We start from the raw sequence: 17,759 nt of genomic DNA on the forward strand, positions 1-17,759 counted from the left end.
ATGATCAAATAAGTACACAGGATAATGAAAGCCATATTTCTGTTAAAGAAAACAGCTGTAAATATAAAAACACAAAGCATGGATAAGCTGGAATTAAAGGTATAAAGTGTGCACTCATGATTTTCAACCACAGAATATAGAAATACAGATGTAAATATTTAGATGTGCATGGAAAATGTGCTTATCATCCTTAGCTCTCTCCACATCTAAGAATGCAAAGCTTCCCAAAGTAATGAGCATGACTAATAGTTGGATCTTGCTTCTGAATAACATTTTTTATAAAAGTAAATTTTCATACTCATTGGAAAAAAAATGGTAGATCCCAGGGCTGGGGCAGGAAAAGTATAAAATAAGCCGAGAATAGCTTGTGGCAGAAACTACTCAAAAAGTGATGAGGTCATATAAAATGAGGTAGAAGTGAACTTGAAAAGGCAAAATTATGCTGGAGCATCAAAAGAAACCAAAGCAAATGTATAATCCATAAATTAACGATGATATAAACATGCTGAAAAATATAACAAGTACGGTACTTAAAAGTTATTTACCCAGAGATTATGAAGTGAAACAGTATAAATGTCAACTGTGTTAAGAGCTCAAAGTTATCATTAATAAGACAAACAACTGAAACTGAAAACCCGATAGCGTAATAGAATTTCTATGAAATCCCTGATAAAGATGCATAAGGAGAATTATGAAGAATCAAACAAGCCCAAATTTGTTCTATGAAGTAAAATGGTTTCTGTCAAAACACAACAGAAAAGTTGTTCTGTAGGACTCAAAGAGACAGGGCAACTAAGAACAACATGTGCTTCTTGAGGGAAGAATGCTACTTCCCTCCCACATCACCAATTAGTGAGACTTGGAAACCTAGAGACTAGAAAGTAGGATGTGTTTAACTTCATGGTTCTTTAGGACAAAGTCTTGTTTGTAGGAGACATATACTCACAAAGTAGGATGTAAAAAGGTGATTTAACCTTTAAAGGACTGAATACTCTCTAGCTAATTCTCTAAGTTTCGATTAAAAAAAAAAACTTACAAATTTTACAAACAAGCCAAAAGAAGAAAGACAGAAAAAGAAGACTGCAATACGTTACAAAGGACAATTTGTTCACAAACCAATACATGATCAACAGGTTCTAGTGGTAAATAAGATGTGGACAGGCAGTTCTAAATTAAGGAAATACAAATAAAAACAGTGAGATAAATAAATGTGTATAATCACACACACACACACACACACACACACACACACACACTGGTTTTTTGAGACAGGGCTTCTCTGTGTAGTTCAGGCTGGCCTTGAACTCAGAGATCCACCTGCTCTGCCACCTTCCAGCTGATTTTATGTACCACATTACCAAAGGTACAAAAGACAGTTTACATTTTAGAACCAAAGACAAGAGGAAAGACTGTTCATTGCTTTCAGAAGGCAGTGTGGCAAGCTCTTCTGACAGCTGCTTTTGCAGCTGTTGTCACACAAGCGGCAAAGCAATAGATGTATCAAGACATTTGTCACAGTAGCTGTCCTACAAGACAGCAGCCAAAATGTTCACTGTCAGATAGCTCACAATGGATTACTGTGAAGCTGTTACAACATATGAAGCAAGTCTATAGATACAGTGTGATGAAGCACTACATCCAATATACAGGGTGGCATACAAATTAGGGCTGCTAGCACTCGGGTGGCAGAGGCAGTTGGATCTCTGTGAGTTCAAGGCCAGCCTGGTATAAACAATGAGTTCCAAGACAGACAGGGATACAGTCAGGCCTGACAAAATACCCAAAACAAAACAACAAACAATCAGGGCTGAAGAACGTACAGTGCCCATTATGTACAAGGCCCAAACTACTAAACTAAGACGAAACAACTGAAGAATACAACCAAACAAAAACTCTGTACATGTATCTACACATGGAACTTGTTTGTGGTTCAGGGACACACACACACACACACACACACACACACACACACACACACTCTACAGGACAGGGAGTTAGCTTGAAGAGGCTCTTATTGGCTAAAGAAAAGAAATGACTTGAGAGATGGTTCAGTGGTTAAGAGTACTGGTTGCTCTTCCAGATGACCGAGGTTCAATTTCTAGCACCTACACTGGTAGGTGTTCACAACTCCAGTTCCAGGTAATCTGGCACCTTCTGGCCTTTTCAGGCACTAGGCATGCATGTGGTGTAAGACATACAGACAGACAAAATACTCAAACTCATAAAGTAAAAAATATTTTTCCTGGCTTAAACTGAACCATCACAGATGGCCAATAGACAAAAAATGTCTCCCCTACAGACACACACTTCAGAAGAAAATAATAAAACTGCAGAATCACTGCTTTGCAATTTCCTAATGAATTAATAAATTCAGCAATTGAAAAATCAATCATCCTTAGTATAACTAAAAGAGAAACCAGACTTTCTATTCCCTCAAGAAAGAAGCCCAAGGCATAGCAGCAAAATGAGCAGGGAGTTTAGCTGTTAATATTTCATTTAAACATTGTTTTTAACCGGGTATTGGGCACATGCTCATTACCTCAGCATGCAGGAGGCTAAGGCTGGAGGACCAAGAGTTTGAGGCTTCTCTAGGATATATAACAAAATGTATTCTTTTTGTTATTTTTGCTTATGTTTTTTTTCAAGATGGGGTTTCTCTGTATAGCCCTGGCTCTCCTGGAACTCACAGGCCTCTGCCTCCTGAGTGCTGGAAGGCGTGCACCACCACTGCCCAGCAGAGAAAGTGTTCTTTTAACTCCATTTTAATATGGTTCAATTCCAGTATCTGTCCTTTATTGTGAGTTGGGTTAGTATGGTTATCTACTAGCTTCAGAAAGAAATAGGCTAAAATCTCCCACCGTGTCTCTAGGTAATCTATTTAACCTATAAGCCTATATACTTCAATATGTTAAGTGGCTACAGATCAAGATTATTAATTCCTGGAAAATTACTCAATGTATCATTATGTAATAGCTCTTTTTATTCTTTTCATAAAGTATCCTAAGTATCATCTTAGGCACTACCACCACCCTTTCTGAGACAGGGTTGTGTTATATAGCCATATATCCTTGGAATTAGTGATGTAGACCTGGTTGGCCTCAAACTTGGAATGACCATCCCACCTGCTTTTCCCTGCGGTTTAAAGCCATGCACTACCAACCTTAATTTTTGAAAGTTGATTTGACTCACTTTTTCACGTTTGTTTGTTAAAATTTCATGCTTTATCCACCCCCCCCCCTTTGTTTTCCTTTGTTGGTTTTTTGAGACAGGATTTCTCTATAGCTTTGGAGCCTGTCCTGAAACTAGTTCTTGTAGATCAGGCTGGCCTCGAACTCACAGAGATCTGTCTGCTTTTGCCTCCTGTGCTGGGATTAAAGGCGTTCATCACCACTGCCCAGCTGCTTTATTCCCTTCTTTAATCTATTAAAACATTCATTTTTAGTTTAACTTTCAGAGCTATCCCTTCTACCACGAGTCCTAGGACTGAACTCAAATTAGGCTTGTGCACCAAGTCCTTTACCATCTTGCCCCTAATTACTTTATAAACGTTTTATACTATCTTTAAGATTTCTCTATCATTGAATTTGTTTGTGTCTGACCAGTAGGTCTTTTTCTAGTCACTACAAACAATAAGGAATGTTGTCAATGTTTTCAATTTCTAAGTCTCTGCAAGCTGTTTTAAAAAGTTACAATGTCACACTTTAAAAACATTTGTTTTGAACATCTTTAATCATTTTTAAATATGTAAAGCGTCTTTTTATAAAGATTTACTTATTTATTATGTATACAATGTTCTGTCTGCATGTACTTCTGCACATAAGAGGGCACCAGATCTCATTACAGGTGGTTGTGAGCCACCATGTAGTTGCTGAGAATTGAACTCAGGACCTCTGCAAGAGCTGTCAGTGCTCTTAATCACTGAGCCATCCATCTTTCCAGCTCCCCCCAAAACATTTATTTATTTTTTTATGTGAATGAATGTTTTGCTTGTATAAATGTGTTTGTACTATATGCATGTCTGGTACCTGTGGAAGTCAGAGAAGGGCTTTGGATACCCTGGAACAGGAGATGGCTGTGAGCTTAGAATTGAACCCAGGTTCTCTTCAAGTGCAACAAGTATGCTTAACCACTGAGTCATCCTCACAGGTCTCATATCATGCAGAGTCAGGACACACAAGCCCAGGGCTACTACAGCAGCACCATGTCCTTCCTACTCACTGCTTGGGCTCTCTCATTCCCAGCACCCACTCCTCTTCCTCCTTCCTCAGGGTTCAGCTAAAATTCTGTGATGTCACTCTGCTATGTTTGGAATATATGCATACATTAGACTGGTACTTCTATCAGCCTAGTTTAGCCATGCTCAGAATAATGTTATTAAGACTCAAAATACAGTATCAACTTTGTTATTCTACACAAACTCTCTCTACTTACCCCCTCATCTTTTTATTGAAGTGATCACCCACCCATCTGCTCTGGAATTTTTTCTCTTATCAGTAGAGCAAGCATTAAGACTTAAAAGAAGCAAAGGAGGACGTTTTCTAGTTGTCACTGTCTCTATGATTTGTCTTTGAGTATGTACCACATCTTCCTTACTGTAGTACTGTGACTATGGTGGTTTGAATAAGATGACTACCACAGACTCATATATTTGACAGCTTACTCACTAGGGAGAGGGACTCTTTGACAGGATTAGAAGGATTAGGAGGTGTGGCCTTTGAGATTTCAAATACCCAAGCCAGGCTCAGTGTCTCTCTGCTTGAAGATCAGCATGTAGCTCTCCAGCATCACATCTGCCTGACCCCATGCTTCCCACCATGATGATAAAGGGCTAGAATTAAGCAAGCCCCCAATTATGCTTTCTTTCATAAGAGTTGCCTTGGAACCAAGTGTGGTGGCACACGTGCTCAGGAGGCAGGCAGATCATTGAGTTCAAGGCCAGTCTGGTCTACAGATTGAGTTCCAGGAGAGATAGGGCTACACAGAGAAACCCTGTCATGAAACAAAAAAGTTGCCTTAGTGATATTTTTCTTCCCAGCAATAGAACAGTGATAAAGACAATTGCCTTAATTATTTTTACCTTAGCTGAAACATTTTAACAAAATTATAATCTCTGAAGGCAAGGGACCTCTTTTATATCTTTTTTTCACTGTTTCAGCTCAGTACCTATAGAGACTCAGTAAATGTTGGTTACTCTCAATAGAGAATTACTTAATTTCCACAACTAATGAGAACTATGATTTTTACTGAAGAATGAACAGATAGGAACTGATTTAACTTTTCTATCCTACAAATTTACAATTTTTTTACATTATTTTTTGTTCCCATCTAAAATTGTAGAGAAATATTCCCTATCACACAAGAACAGATAAAATATGATATATTACATAAATAAGAAAAACTATATAAAGCCAATGGTCCACTGCAGCTACTAAATACTGTAACTCAATTAGGATTCGCTATATAACACCCCACTTCGATATATATATATATATATATATATATATATATATAAATCTCAAGAATAGTAATAAAACTTAATATGCAATTTAACAGAAAGCTACACATAGATATTATATATATATACACATAACCAAAATTTATTTTTACATTTCCAGACTTTTCTTCAAATCCTATATTTTTTTCTTGAATTTTCACAATCAATTGAAACCACTAGGAAAAGGCAGATCTTTAGAAAATAAATGGGTTGCTTAATTTAAAGGTAAATATTTAACAACTTCATAATTAAGTAGCAATGAAAATGTGTTAGGATGCAAATAATAATCTGGTGTCTATCCAGTCTAAGGCTAGGTAGAACACCTTGATTTTCATATATATATTTGTGACCATATCAAAGGTTTGCAGAATAGTTTATAGAAATTAACATATAGAAGCTATCCCCTATACACAGACTATCTATATTCCACATTACTTACAGAGACACTGGGCAACCTGCAAACAGTCCAGTCTGTGCTGGTAACAACTGTGTTAGAAACAGCTCTGAGTCTTACAGTGCAAAGCACTGACTTGACAACTGTTTCTAACATAGCTAGGAAACACTACAGAATTTTTCCAACTAAAAATATCCATGAGTAAAGTGAAATAAAGAGAACACTTATTTTAAATATTCTTTAATTTAAATACTTCACTTAAAACAGAGATATTTTAAGACAGAGAATCCAAAAGTAAGTATTTTAAATCTGCTTTTGAAAGTCTTGGCCTGGTGTACAATGTGACCAGACTCTGGTTATACTTACATTACAAATTTTCTAAATGTAACCATTTAATACAATGCTAAATAATACCCTGTAGTAATATATTTATTTATATAAACGTGTAAACATGTTTGTTAAATTTTCACCATCACATAACTGTACGGATTAGCCAATTCCTTCTTCAAAAAAAAAAAAAAAGATAAAAACACTTTGGCTATTCTCTTGCTAATTATAAATATCAGAAACCCCAATGAGGATTCAATTCTACTGAAGAAATTCATACCTTTTTGTTCTACACTGCATGGCTAACAAGTACTGCCGAGTGAGTGAGTCAATGGATGGCTGTGCCGTGCATGGTGCTAGCTAACCCTGGAGAGAGTAGCCAGATCTACAGAGCGACAAGTGAGGTCTACAAGGGAAGCTGCTCCTGTCATCTGAAAATACACTGCAGCATGCATGCGGTCAGAAAGCACAGACTACCCGTCATCATTTTTATAGAGCACAACAGTGATGCTTCATGTTTAATGTGCCATCCAATTCAAGAGAAAACTGCACTGTAAATGATAGAGTATTTTTGCTCAATGGACTTGTGTTATTATTTTTGTTTAGGTCAAAATTATTGATAGTGTCTAGAAAGAAATCTCTGTTCCAGAACTGATTAAATTTCATAGCTTTAACTTGAAAAATCAAATCTCTCAATTTTTACAGTTATTAATTCAAGTTTACATTTCTTTGGGAATATTTTAGCTTTCCTGTTACACATAACAAGCTGTTTCCTCGGGACATTTTTCTCAGGCTTTCAGGGAGAGGAGTGTAAAACAGCCCCTTCTCCTTGTAAAATGGAACATCATAAAATTTCTTGAATTTATTTTTATTTACTAGTGTGTGTCTATGTGAATGCACACCACGTGTGGGGGTCAGAGGAAAACTTTTGGGAATTGTTTCCCCCCTTCTACCGTGGGTTCCACAGACTAAGCTCAAACTATGAGGCTTCCTTCTGTGGTAAGCACTTTAACCTGCCAAGCCATCTTGCAAATCTAAAAATTCTTTCTTTCAAAAGGTGTTTTCTCTTTTCACGCTGTTCATTCAATTTTGCATCTTCATTATTACCTGTCAATTTTCATAAATATATTCCTATTCTATTGAACAAGAAAATAATTATTTTTAAAGTTAGTGACATTTCTCAGGTTGTTTTGAGACAATGTTTCATTATGTAGCCCAGGCTGGCCTGGAACTCACTATGTAGTCACCATGTCCAGCAACTTGCATAATATTAATCATTTCCAAGTTTAACCCAAGATTAACTAGTTAACACAGTAATTAAAAGCATGGCTAGACCTGTATAAGCTGATGTGACTAATATATCATCAGAATGACCATCGCTCCAAACTAACAATGACCCTCACTCTTAGCACACAAGCTTAGGGGGAAAGGTTTATTGTGTCTATCACTTATTTTCATATGAAATTCAAGATTTCTAAAAATGTCTTTTATTGGTTTATATTTACTGGAGAAAGAATAACTTAGATCAGGGCTGGAGAGATGGCTCAGAGGTTAAGAGCACTGGCTGCTCTTCCAGAGGTTCTGAGTTCAATTCCCAGCAACCACATGGTGGCTCACAACCATCTATACTGAGATCTGGCGCCCTGCTCTGGAGTGCGGGCATACATCGAGGCAGAATGTTGTATACATAATAAATAAATAAATCTTAAAAAAAAAAGAATAACTTAGATCAGCCAAGCACAAAGAGCAAAATGAGAATAAGGCTACTTTATTTTATTATTTGTAGGATTTATTAAGTGTATGTGTGAGTGTGCTACCTACTGAGGTCAGAAAAGGGCGGTAGAGCTCCTGAAATTAGAGGTGCAGGTGGTTATGAAGGATGTGGTTGCTAGGAACAGAATTCAGATCCTCTTCGTGAGCAACAAATGCTCTTAACCGCTGAGCCATCTGTCTGGCTCCTATTTTATTCTTACAATCACTACATATTTAACCTCAAGCTGGAGAGATGCCTCATCGGTTAAGAGTACTTGCTGTCCTTGCAGTAGACCCAAAATTTGGTTCCCAGCACCAACACTGCAGCTCACAAACATCTGTAACTCCAGTTCCTCCTTTTGTCCTCCTTAGGGACACAAGTGGAACACATAATTTTATCACCTCTGCTTTGTGAAATGTCACCTAAAACAACTACTTTATTTAGAAGAAGGAAAGCAAATGGGGAAGAGGCATAATCAGTTCTTTTTTTCACATATTATAGTTAACTGCAGTACAATGTCTAGTAATGTTTCTACAAATGAAACAAAACAAAAAACAAAAACCAGTATGACCTAGTCATGGTAGCACAAGGCCCCAATCTTCAACCTCAGAGGGCCAAGGCAGGAGGATGATCAGTCCGTGGCCAGCTGGGGTTTTATTGCTATCCAAATGCATATTGTTTGTACTAAATATCACTAAGTACACCTGTTACCTAGTAGTATTTTAGAGGCCTGTAGAAAAAGACAAAGTAGTGGAACACACACCTTTTAAGAATAATTTTCTAAAGAGGTAGCTCCTTAGGTATTTTCATTTAGTAAACGAATATCAATATTAACTGGAGACAGTACAGGACAACGTAAAGATAAAAGAGTTCTAGAAAGACTGGCCTTTATTTAGAATTCACTATTAGCCCCATTCTGTTCAGAAAGTTTCTGTGCATGTGTACACACACACACAGAGGATACATGGTTATGGTTTCTCTACTCTTATTTAAATTATTATTATTATTATTGTTATTATTTGGATTTTTCGAGACAGGGTTTCTCAGTAGCTTTTTTTGGTTCCTGTCCTGGAACTAGCTCTTGTAGACCAGGCTGGCCTCAAACTCACAGAGATCCGCCTGCCTCTGCCTCCCGAGTGCTGGGATTAAAGGCGTGTGCCACCACCGCCCGGCTTAAATTATTTTTTAGAAAATTTTTAACAGTATCTCTCACTGACCTGGGGTCCCCGTGTCTCTGCTTCCCCAACAACTACAGATATATGATGCTGGGCCTAGTTGATTTATATGGATCCTGAAGATCTGAACTTAGGCCTTCATGATTACACCGTAAAGTATTTTAACCAACTGAGAAATCTCCCTGGCCTCAGTTTCTCGTTTTTAAATTTCAATTCCTTTACTAATTCTCAGTTCATCTACAAAATGGAGATAAGTAAGTAGGCCAGCCAGCCAGGCTCAGTAAGTGGACACACTTACTGTACAAGGCTGACAACCTGAATTTAATGCCCAGAACCCATGATAGAAGAACTCCTGAAAGATGGCCTGACTGTTCGCATACACTTGCTTACTCACACGCATTACACATCACACAAATAGTAACCTTACATTTAAAATAAATGGGTATGTGTCATGGTTGTCCACCTTAGTATTTATTGTGATGACTGATAATAGTTCCTGGTAAAGATATTATCTCAACATTAGCTATCATCATAACTGTGATGGGACACCGAAAGTTACAAAATGTATAAAACATTATTTCAAATCCCAGGTAAAAGTTTTTTTTTTAATATTACCTATCTAGTATTTAGAAAAGCAAAAATAATGATTACAAAATACATCTCATGATAGGTCTCAAAGAGCAAAAATTACAGAGTTAAATTCATAAATGCCAAGGGCTGACTACAGGTCAAAAACAAACCCTGTCTCTATTAACTCCAGTAGTCATTTTGTAAGGCTGTAAAACCTTACAAACAGCCAACAACATAAGGCATTTGGTAAAGCTGTAAAAAGGTCAACAATGTTGCCAGTTAGTGTGATTATTTTTTTTCCGATTATAAAAGTACAAATACAACAAAGGACAACTGTCATAGTGAATGTCAAAATAATGGCCTTCATTGTAGGTCGCTAAGGAAGTAATGACTCTTCATTAAACCCTCAAACACAAGGGGAGGTAGAATAAAAAAATATTCCAGACATGCAGATCTATTTCAGCCAAACTAAAGAGTAAATACAGAAATAAGATGACAGAATCCAGCAAATAATGTAGCCAGCCACCTTACAGAAGGAGGAGGAGAGAAGCTCCAAGAGAAACAGTAGACACTCAATCTTTTGAAAAAGAATCAAACAATGTTTTTTTTTTTTCCCCAGAGTAACAGATAAAATGATAAAAGCAACACATGTATTTAAAAAGTTCATTGGGGGTTGAAGCAATGGCTCAGACATTCAAAGCACAGGCTACTTTTCCAAAGTACCTGGGTTCAATTATTAGTACCCACATAGCAACTCATAAATGTTTGTAACTTTGGTCCCACGGGATCTCACAGTTCTACTGGCCTCTAAGGGCATCAGGCATTTAAGTGGTGCAAAAACATACATGCAGGCAAAACCACACTCCATCAACTCAACTAGGAAGAATCCCTTTTTAGTGGCCCAGGGATAGGGTAATACTATGCACTGGAGAAGAAAATTTACTTCTGGTACATATTTAGCGTTACAGAAGTATTACATTATCTGTTTCATAATAAGGTGAACACAAGTATATATTCAACTTCTACACTCAATACACACACAAATTACTGGAAAATTTAAAACAGTTGCACACATTACTAATATAGACATTCTTTTTTTAAAGATGTATTTATTTTTTTGTTGTTGTTGTTTGTTTTTCGGTTTTCGAGACAGGGTTTCTCTGTGGCTTTGGAGCCTGTCCTGGAACTAGCTCTGTGGACCAGGCTGGTCTCGAACTCACAGAGATCCGCCTGCCTCTGCCTCCCGAGTGCTGGGATTAAAGGCATGCGCCACCACCGCCCGGCTTGGAGTTTCACCTGCATGTATTTACATGTGAGGGTACCAGATCCCCGGGAACTAGAGTTACAGACAGTTGTGAACTGCCATGTGGATGCTGGGAATTGAACCCAGGTTCTTTGGAAGGGTAGTTGGAACTCTTAACCTCTGAAGTCATTTCTGCAGTTCCCAATATAGACATTCTTTTTTGGGGGGGGGAGGTTTTTAAGAGAGGGTTTCTCAGTAGCTATGAAGCCAGTCCTGGAACTTGCTCTTTAGACCAGGTTGGTCTCGAACTCAGAGAGATCTGCCTGCCTCTCTCTGCCTCCCAAGTTCTGGGATTAAAGGCAATATAGACATTCTTTACCTTCATCATACATGTTATGGTTTCTATTGCTGCAATGAAACACCACAACCAAAAAGCAAGTTGGAAAGGGCTTATCTGGCTTACACTTTCAGATCATAGTGAGGACAAGAACTCAAGCAGGGTTGGAACCTGGAAGCAGGAGCAGATGTAAAGGGCATGGAGGGTGCTGCTTATTGGCTTACTTCCTATGGCTTGCTTAGCCTGCTTTCTTAGAGAACCCAGAACTCCTGGCCCAGGGATGGCATCACCCACCATGGACTGGGCCTTCTCCAACTGACCACTAATTGAGAAAACACCTTACAGCTGGATCTCTTGGGGGCGTTTCCTCAACACAAACCAGCCAGTACAGATACAGTACAAATACAGAACTCATCTAGGACAGTATTTCAATAAAAAGCAAGAATGGGGAATGTCATTATACTAAAGAACGGATCTATAGCTATCAACCGAAAGGTTTAAGGGAATTAAGTTGATCGATCATCACAGCAGAACTCAATAGACAACATCTAAAAGTAACACAGAAATGACTGGATGAGCTCTGAATGGCCATATGATCTACTTTACTGAAAAAAAACTACCATTTGGAGCCATCTCTCTTTATGCATAAGTCTTTCAATTAGGACAACAAAGTTCCAAGTTTATATATATCTAATAATACATGCAGATTTACTTTCTAGAGATTACGAAAACAGGGATCCAGAAAAAAAGCACAGTAGTTAAGGGTGTGTACTGCTGTTAAAAGAGGACCCGAGTTCATTCCTAGCCTTCACATCTAGTTACTCAAAACCTCTATATTTCTAGTTGTAGGAGGATCAGATTCCACTAGCCTTTGAAGGCACCTATACTCACATATATAGACATGAAGACATCTCCGTTGAGAAAGATAAGACATACCTAGAATAATCTTTAATATGCCCATATATACAAATTGCTACACTAGACACAGTACTAGATCATGTAAGACGATCAAAAGACTATAAATATAAGATGCTGTATTTGTAGTAGGCATATGCTATCACAGAAGAGAGGGAAGGATGATCAGGAGTTAAGGCTAATCTCAGTTACACTGTTGGAGTTGGAAGCTAGCTTGAGGTCAATAAAAACCCTGTTTCAAAGGTCTGGAGACTCAGCTAAGAGAAGAGTCCTTGTTACTCTTGCAGACTACCTGAGTTCAATTCCCAGAGCTCACATGGTGGTTAACAACCATCTGTAACTCCAGTTCCAGGGGATCCCTTCTGATCTCTGTGGTATCAAGCATGCACTTAGTGTGTATACATACTTGTAACCAAAGCAGAACACACATAAAACAAAAAAAAAATCAATTTTTAAAAAGTAAAAAAGAAAACCGTTTTGGGGTTTGGGGAAAGATGTTAAGAAGTAAATGTATGTCAGGCGGTGTGGCACAGGCCTTTAACACAGAGGCAGTCGGATCTCTGAATTTAAGGTCAGCCTGGTTCCAGGACAGCCAGGGCTACACAGAGAAACCGTGTCTTGGAAAACCAAGGGAAAAAAAAATCTTATTAAAACAAAACAAAACAGTAACTACATCTTCTAAATGTAGTTTAGAATTATGGAATGAGTGTTCATCTGAATGGACAGCCGTGGAACTTTGCAGGTAAGAAACAAACCTATACAAGATGAAAAACTAGGAGTTCAGAGACATGAAGAGTCATAAAAACATGAATGGTAAGGAGCCTTGTCACTGAGACTCCATAAGCAAAGTCTTTAGGAACTTAAAAGGCACTGGTTGAACATGCAAAACCAGCAGAGACAAGAGTACAAAAATATTTCTATAGTCATGTCAGATGTGATATAAAAATTTAGACAGGTAAAGCATGCTTTAAATTCAATTTTATGCTTACATGGGCAAAAATAACAAAGAACATATATTTTAACCTCCTACTTACAAGTTTTACCAAAGTAAATAGAGTATCACATTAAGAAACGGCAGATGGCGCCAAAATATCATTAAAAATACTGCTTTTGGGTTACTATAAATGAATTCATAATTAACTGAAACCGAAGGCAGGAGGTAGGGCCCAGGACCCATCATGGTAAAACTGAAGAATCTACATTAGAATAATAAAATACTGAAGTTTCATGGGGTACTGTTTTAAGAGGCCTCATTAGACACCCTCCCTGTCTCCTAAGTGTTGGGATTCCCCTTTCCTTACTGTCTGTCTGTCAAATTCCCCATCTGTCCGCCAACAGTACAGAATATCTTTTTTTCTAATAAACCAACAAAACAAAACATCTACATCTATTTTTTTAAGTAAATGGACACTTAATGGGAGACTGTGTTTTTCTCCCAATAATAAAGTACATAGGGTATAAAATTATGTTAGGCTGCATAGAAGTCTCTATTACGTCTGTTTTTTAGTGTTATGGAATTTGAGTACTGTATTTCAAATAATTACAAAATTTTCTGGGGTGGACAGAGAGCTAAGCCAGCTAAAGGCACTTGTTGTGCAAGCCTGGCCAACTCAGATCTCAATTTGACCTGAGACCCACATAAAGGTGAAGAACTGACCTCCACAAGCACAGGCACCCGTGCATTTGTGCATACACACACATGTACAAAGAAACTTAAAAACTCCCACCACTGTTCCAACTGGTTAGCTCTTGCCAAAAATCACAACCAGGACATTAAAAATTGACTGTTTCATATTGATGGCTAGTAAATGGCAAGAATATAAGATTTCAATCTTTATCCTTAATTAAACATTTCACCTTGGAATCTAACCAACACAATTAACAAACTTTAGCCTTGGGGTCCTCAGTAGATAAACAATGAATGGCCTGGAGATGTGAGTTTGTTTTGATAGCTGGGATCCATGTAAAAGGAGCACGGAAGAAGCAGCTTCAGAGAGCTGTCCTCTCTGGGCACATGCCCCCACCCCACTCCCACAACAGTCACCTGCAGACTCTGTAAAAATAGTTGACTAGCCACTAGAACTGATTTCACAAAGCCGTCTCCCATGGCAGATATATATCTATTTCAGGGTAGGTAAGCCCAAGCCAATCTTATGCATTTCTTTATTTTTTGGAAGGGAAGAGGGGGTTGTAAGACAGCAACACTCTTTTCTGCTAGCAGAATCAAAAACAGGTGACTGCTCATCTACAGTGGGCAATTATCCAGTTCTTTGAGAAAAACCAACAGCATGCTAGGTTGATAAATTGACAAGAGCAAAGATACAACTGTGGAAAATCAGAAATAAGACTTGCTGTGTTTAATTATTTATGTTTCACACACTGAGTTTAATTTAATTTACATCCAAAACACCTTGAATTTTGAAGGAGTTCCACCATTAATGATACAAAACAAGGAGTAAAAACATGAAGTCCGTGTTATTAAAGGGATTAAGCAAGGTGGAGTAATGTAATCTACGGGGCAAAGAATAACAATTCAAGCCCAACTCTCAAAACACGCACAATATATAAATCTTTCTTTGAATCCCCTTTAGCTTCAATTATCATAGTACCAGATATATTACTGCTAATTAATAATATAACAAATCTAAAACAATTAGTCCAAAGACTCAACAGTTCCAAATACAAGGATTTGTGCTTCATTCAAGTCTGTTTCAATCTAGAAAATAGAATCTAAACCAAGCTCTTGTTAAATTAGCTCAATAAGAAGTAGACCTGGCCCGGCGATGGTGGCGCACGCCTTTAATCCCAGCACTCAGGAGGCAGAGGCAGGTGGATCTCTGTGAGTTCGAGAGCAGCCTGGTCTAGACTACAGAGCTAGTTCCCGGACAGGCTCCAAAGCCACAGAGAAACCCTGTCTCGAAAAACAACAACAACAACAACAAAAACAAAGAAGTAGACCTGTCAGAACTATAAAAAAGATAATTGATGCCCAGGCCAGCAAAGGCATGCTTGCAATCTCAATAATTTCAATATGGAGAGGCTGAGGCAGGAGAATGGCAAGTTCAAGGCATGCCCGGACCACACAGTGAAACTCCATCTTGAAAACAAAGTAAGGCTGGGTGGCAGTGGTCTATATCTTTAATCCCAGCAGAGGCAGGTGGCGTTCAAGGCTAGCCTGGTCTACAGAATGAGTACCAGGACGGCCAGAGCTGTTACACAGAGAAACCCTGGGGGGAGGGGGGAGGGCTTCTTACCAAAAAATGGTATATTTGCTGGAACCTTAAATTTACCTCAATTAAAAACTTGGCAATTTGATCATATTTACAAAGGCATGTGACTATAACCTCACTCATCTTTGATTTGTAATACCAAACTAACTGTAAACAGAATCCATCCTAAACTAATATTTCTATTCATTAAATTATAAGTTAGTTGTAAGTCAGGTTAGGTGACATATTCCTGTAATCCCAGAACCTGAGGCAGAGGCAGGTGAATCACTGCAAGTTTGAGGCTTGCCTGTTATATGCCAGGGCCAATATAGTGAGATCCAGTTTGAAAAACAAATGAACAAAAAACTAGCTGTGTTATTTGTAAATAGGGGCTTCTGTCAAGAATGAGATGTCCACAGAGGTTGGGTAGAAAACTACTTTATTCAGTAGGTCAGCAGCAGATAGATGAATGAGGTATATTATCATATAAGTGTGGGGGATGGACATTAAAATCAAAACTCTCATTTTATTTTTGATTCTAAGATTCTGGTGGGAATCCTCACATTCTTGTATTAAGCTATGTGAAACCAGAGCACACTTTTTGCCTTTTTTTAAAAAAAATTTTTTTTAGTGTGTGGGTGCACCCCTCGTGGTCCTGAGTTCCTTGCTCGTGCTCCGTCTCCTTCTGCTCCTGATTTGGACCTTGAGATTTCTGTCCGGTGCTCCCGTGTGGGTCTCTGTCTCTGTCTCCTTTCATCGCCTGATGAAGGTTAATATTCCTGAGGATGCCTATGTGTTTGTCTTTGGATTCACCTTCTTATTTAGCTTCTCTAGGAACACCACGAGGGGTGCACCCACACACTAAGACAATGGGGATGTTCTATTGGGATCTCACCAAGGCCAGCTGGCCTAGGTCTGAAAAAGCATGGGATAAATCCGGACTAGCTGAACATAGCGGACAATGAGGTATACTGAGAATTCAAGAACAATTGCAGTGGGTTTTTGATCCTACTGCACGTACTGGCTTTGTGGGAGCCTAGGCAGTTTGGATGCTCACCTTACGAGACCTGGATAGAGGTGGGCAGTCCTTGGGCTTCCCACAGGTCAGGGAACCCTGATTGCTCTTCGAGCAGATGAGGGAGGGGGACTTGATCGGGGGAGGGGGAGGGAAATGGGAAGCGGTTGTGGGGACGAGGCAGAAATCCTTAATAAATAAATAAATTTAAAAAAAATTTTTTTTTTAAGATTTGTTTATTTTATGTATGCCAGTGCTCTATCTACATGCACACCTTTAAACCAGAAACGGGCATCAGATCTCACTACAGATGGTTGTGAGCCACCATGTGGTTGCTGGGAATTGAACTCAGGACCTCTGGAAGTGTAGCCAATGCTCCTAACCTCTGAGCCATCTCTCCAGCCCCAACTTTCTGCCTTTTGTCAGGAGTTTTTCTCCTTTTCTTTTCAAGTAAAGTAACATCTGATGAGACAAAGTGAGTAAAAAACACCCGGGTAATTGAACATATTTATAGCTCAACTTTGCTAAACTATAAATGAACACAGGAATAAAATTCTCACCACAGTACCTACCAATAAGGACTTTAAAAAACATGATTGTATCAGTGTAGAAAAACTGCTAAGGTTCTACCTGCGGCAGATCTCAAATCGTGGTTCTAGGACAGTGGTTCTCAACCTGTGTGTTGCAACACACAGGGGTGGGCTGACTTTTTCACAGGGGTCACCTAAAACAACCGTAAAATGGAGATATTTACATTATGATTCGTAAAAATGGCAAAATTACATCTACTGACTTGGCTACCAGACTGTGTTTTGGCCAAGAGAATACACCAAGTGTTCTGTATGACTTCTAGGATATATTCTAAAGAAAAAAAATGCCTTTCCTCAGTTTCTTGTTAGACAGAAAGCTGGAGCATGAATATATATCTGCAACATAAAAGTAATTCATATATTTAAGAGAATGAAGTGGAAAAAGAGAAACCTAGGTCCCTTATGTCATGATGAGCCCTCATGTCAACTGTACATGTTAACTTACCTCAAATGCTTCATCTGAGAGAAGGAAAGCCTCTTACCTTCCCCCTTCCGTATATGTGGTACATGCACGTGTGTGCAGGCAAACATGCCTGCCTGTGTGTGTGCAGAGGTCAGAGAGCCAATGGTTGGGTCTCTATCTATTTTTCTCCTTCTTATCTGTATGTTTGTGGTATGTGCATATGGAGGAGGTATCTGTGGAAGCCAGAAGAGAGCGCTCGAGTTACAGGCAGCTGTGAGCTGTGATACAGAGGCTGACAGAGCCACCAAGAGTTCTTAGCTGCTGAGCTATGGTC

General features: G+C 38.6%; 1 protein-coding gene across 2 annotated transcripts in view; it reads right to left on the minus strand.

Moving 5' to 3' along the window:
* Nucleotides 1–17,759, minus strand: part of Fbxo11 (F-box protein 11) — a 78,895-nt gene that overhangs the window by 28,483 nt on the left and 32,653 nt on the right. The gene's annotated exons all lie outside the window — the stretch shown is intronic.

Source organism: Microtus oregoni, unplaced genomic scaffold (assembly GCF_018167655.1).
Source record: "Microtus oregoni isolate MIOR12 unplaced genomic scaffold, Mior012 000036F_ref0000092, whole genome shotgun sequence".
Lineage (NCBI taxonomy): Eukaryota > Metazoa > Chordata > Mammalia > Rodentia > Cricetidae > Microtus > Microtus oregoni.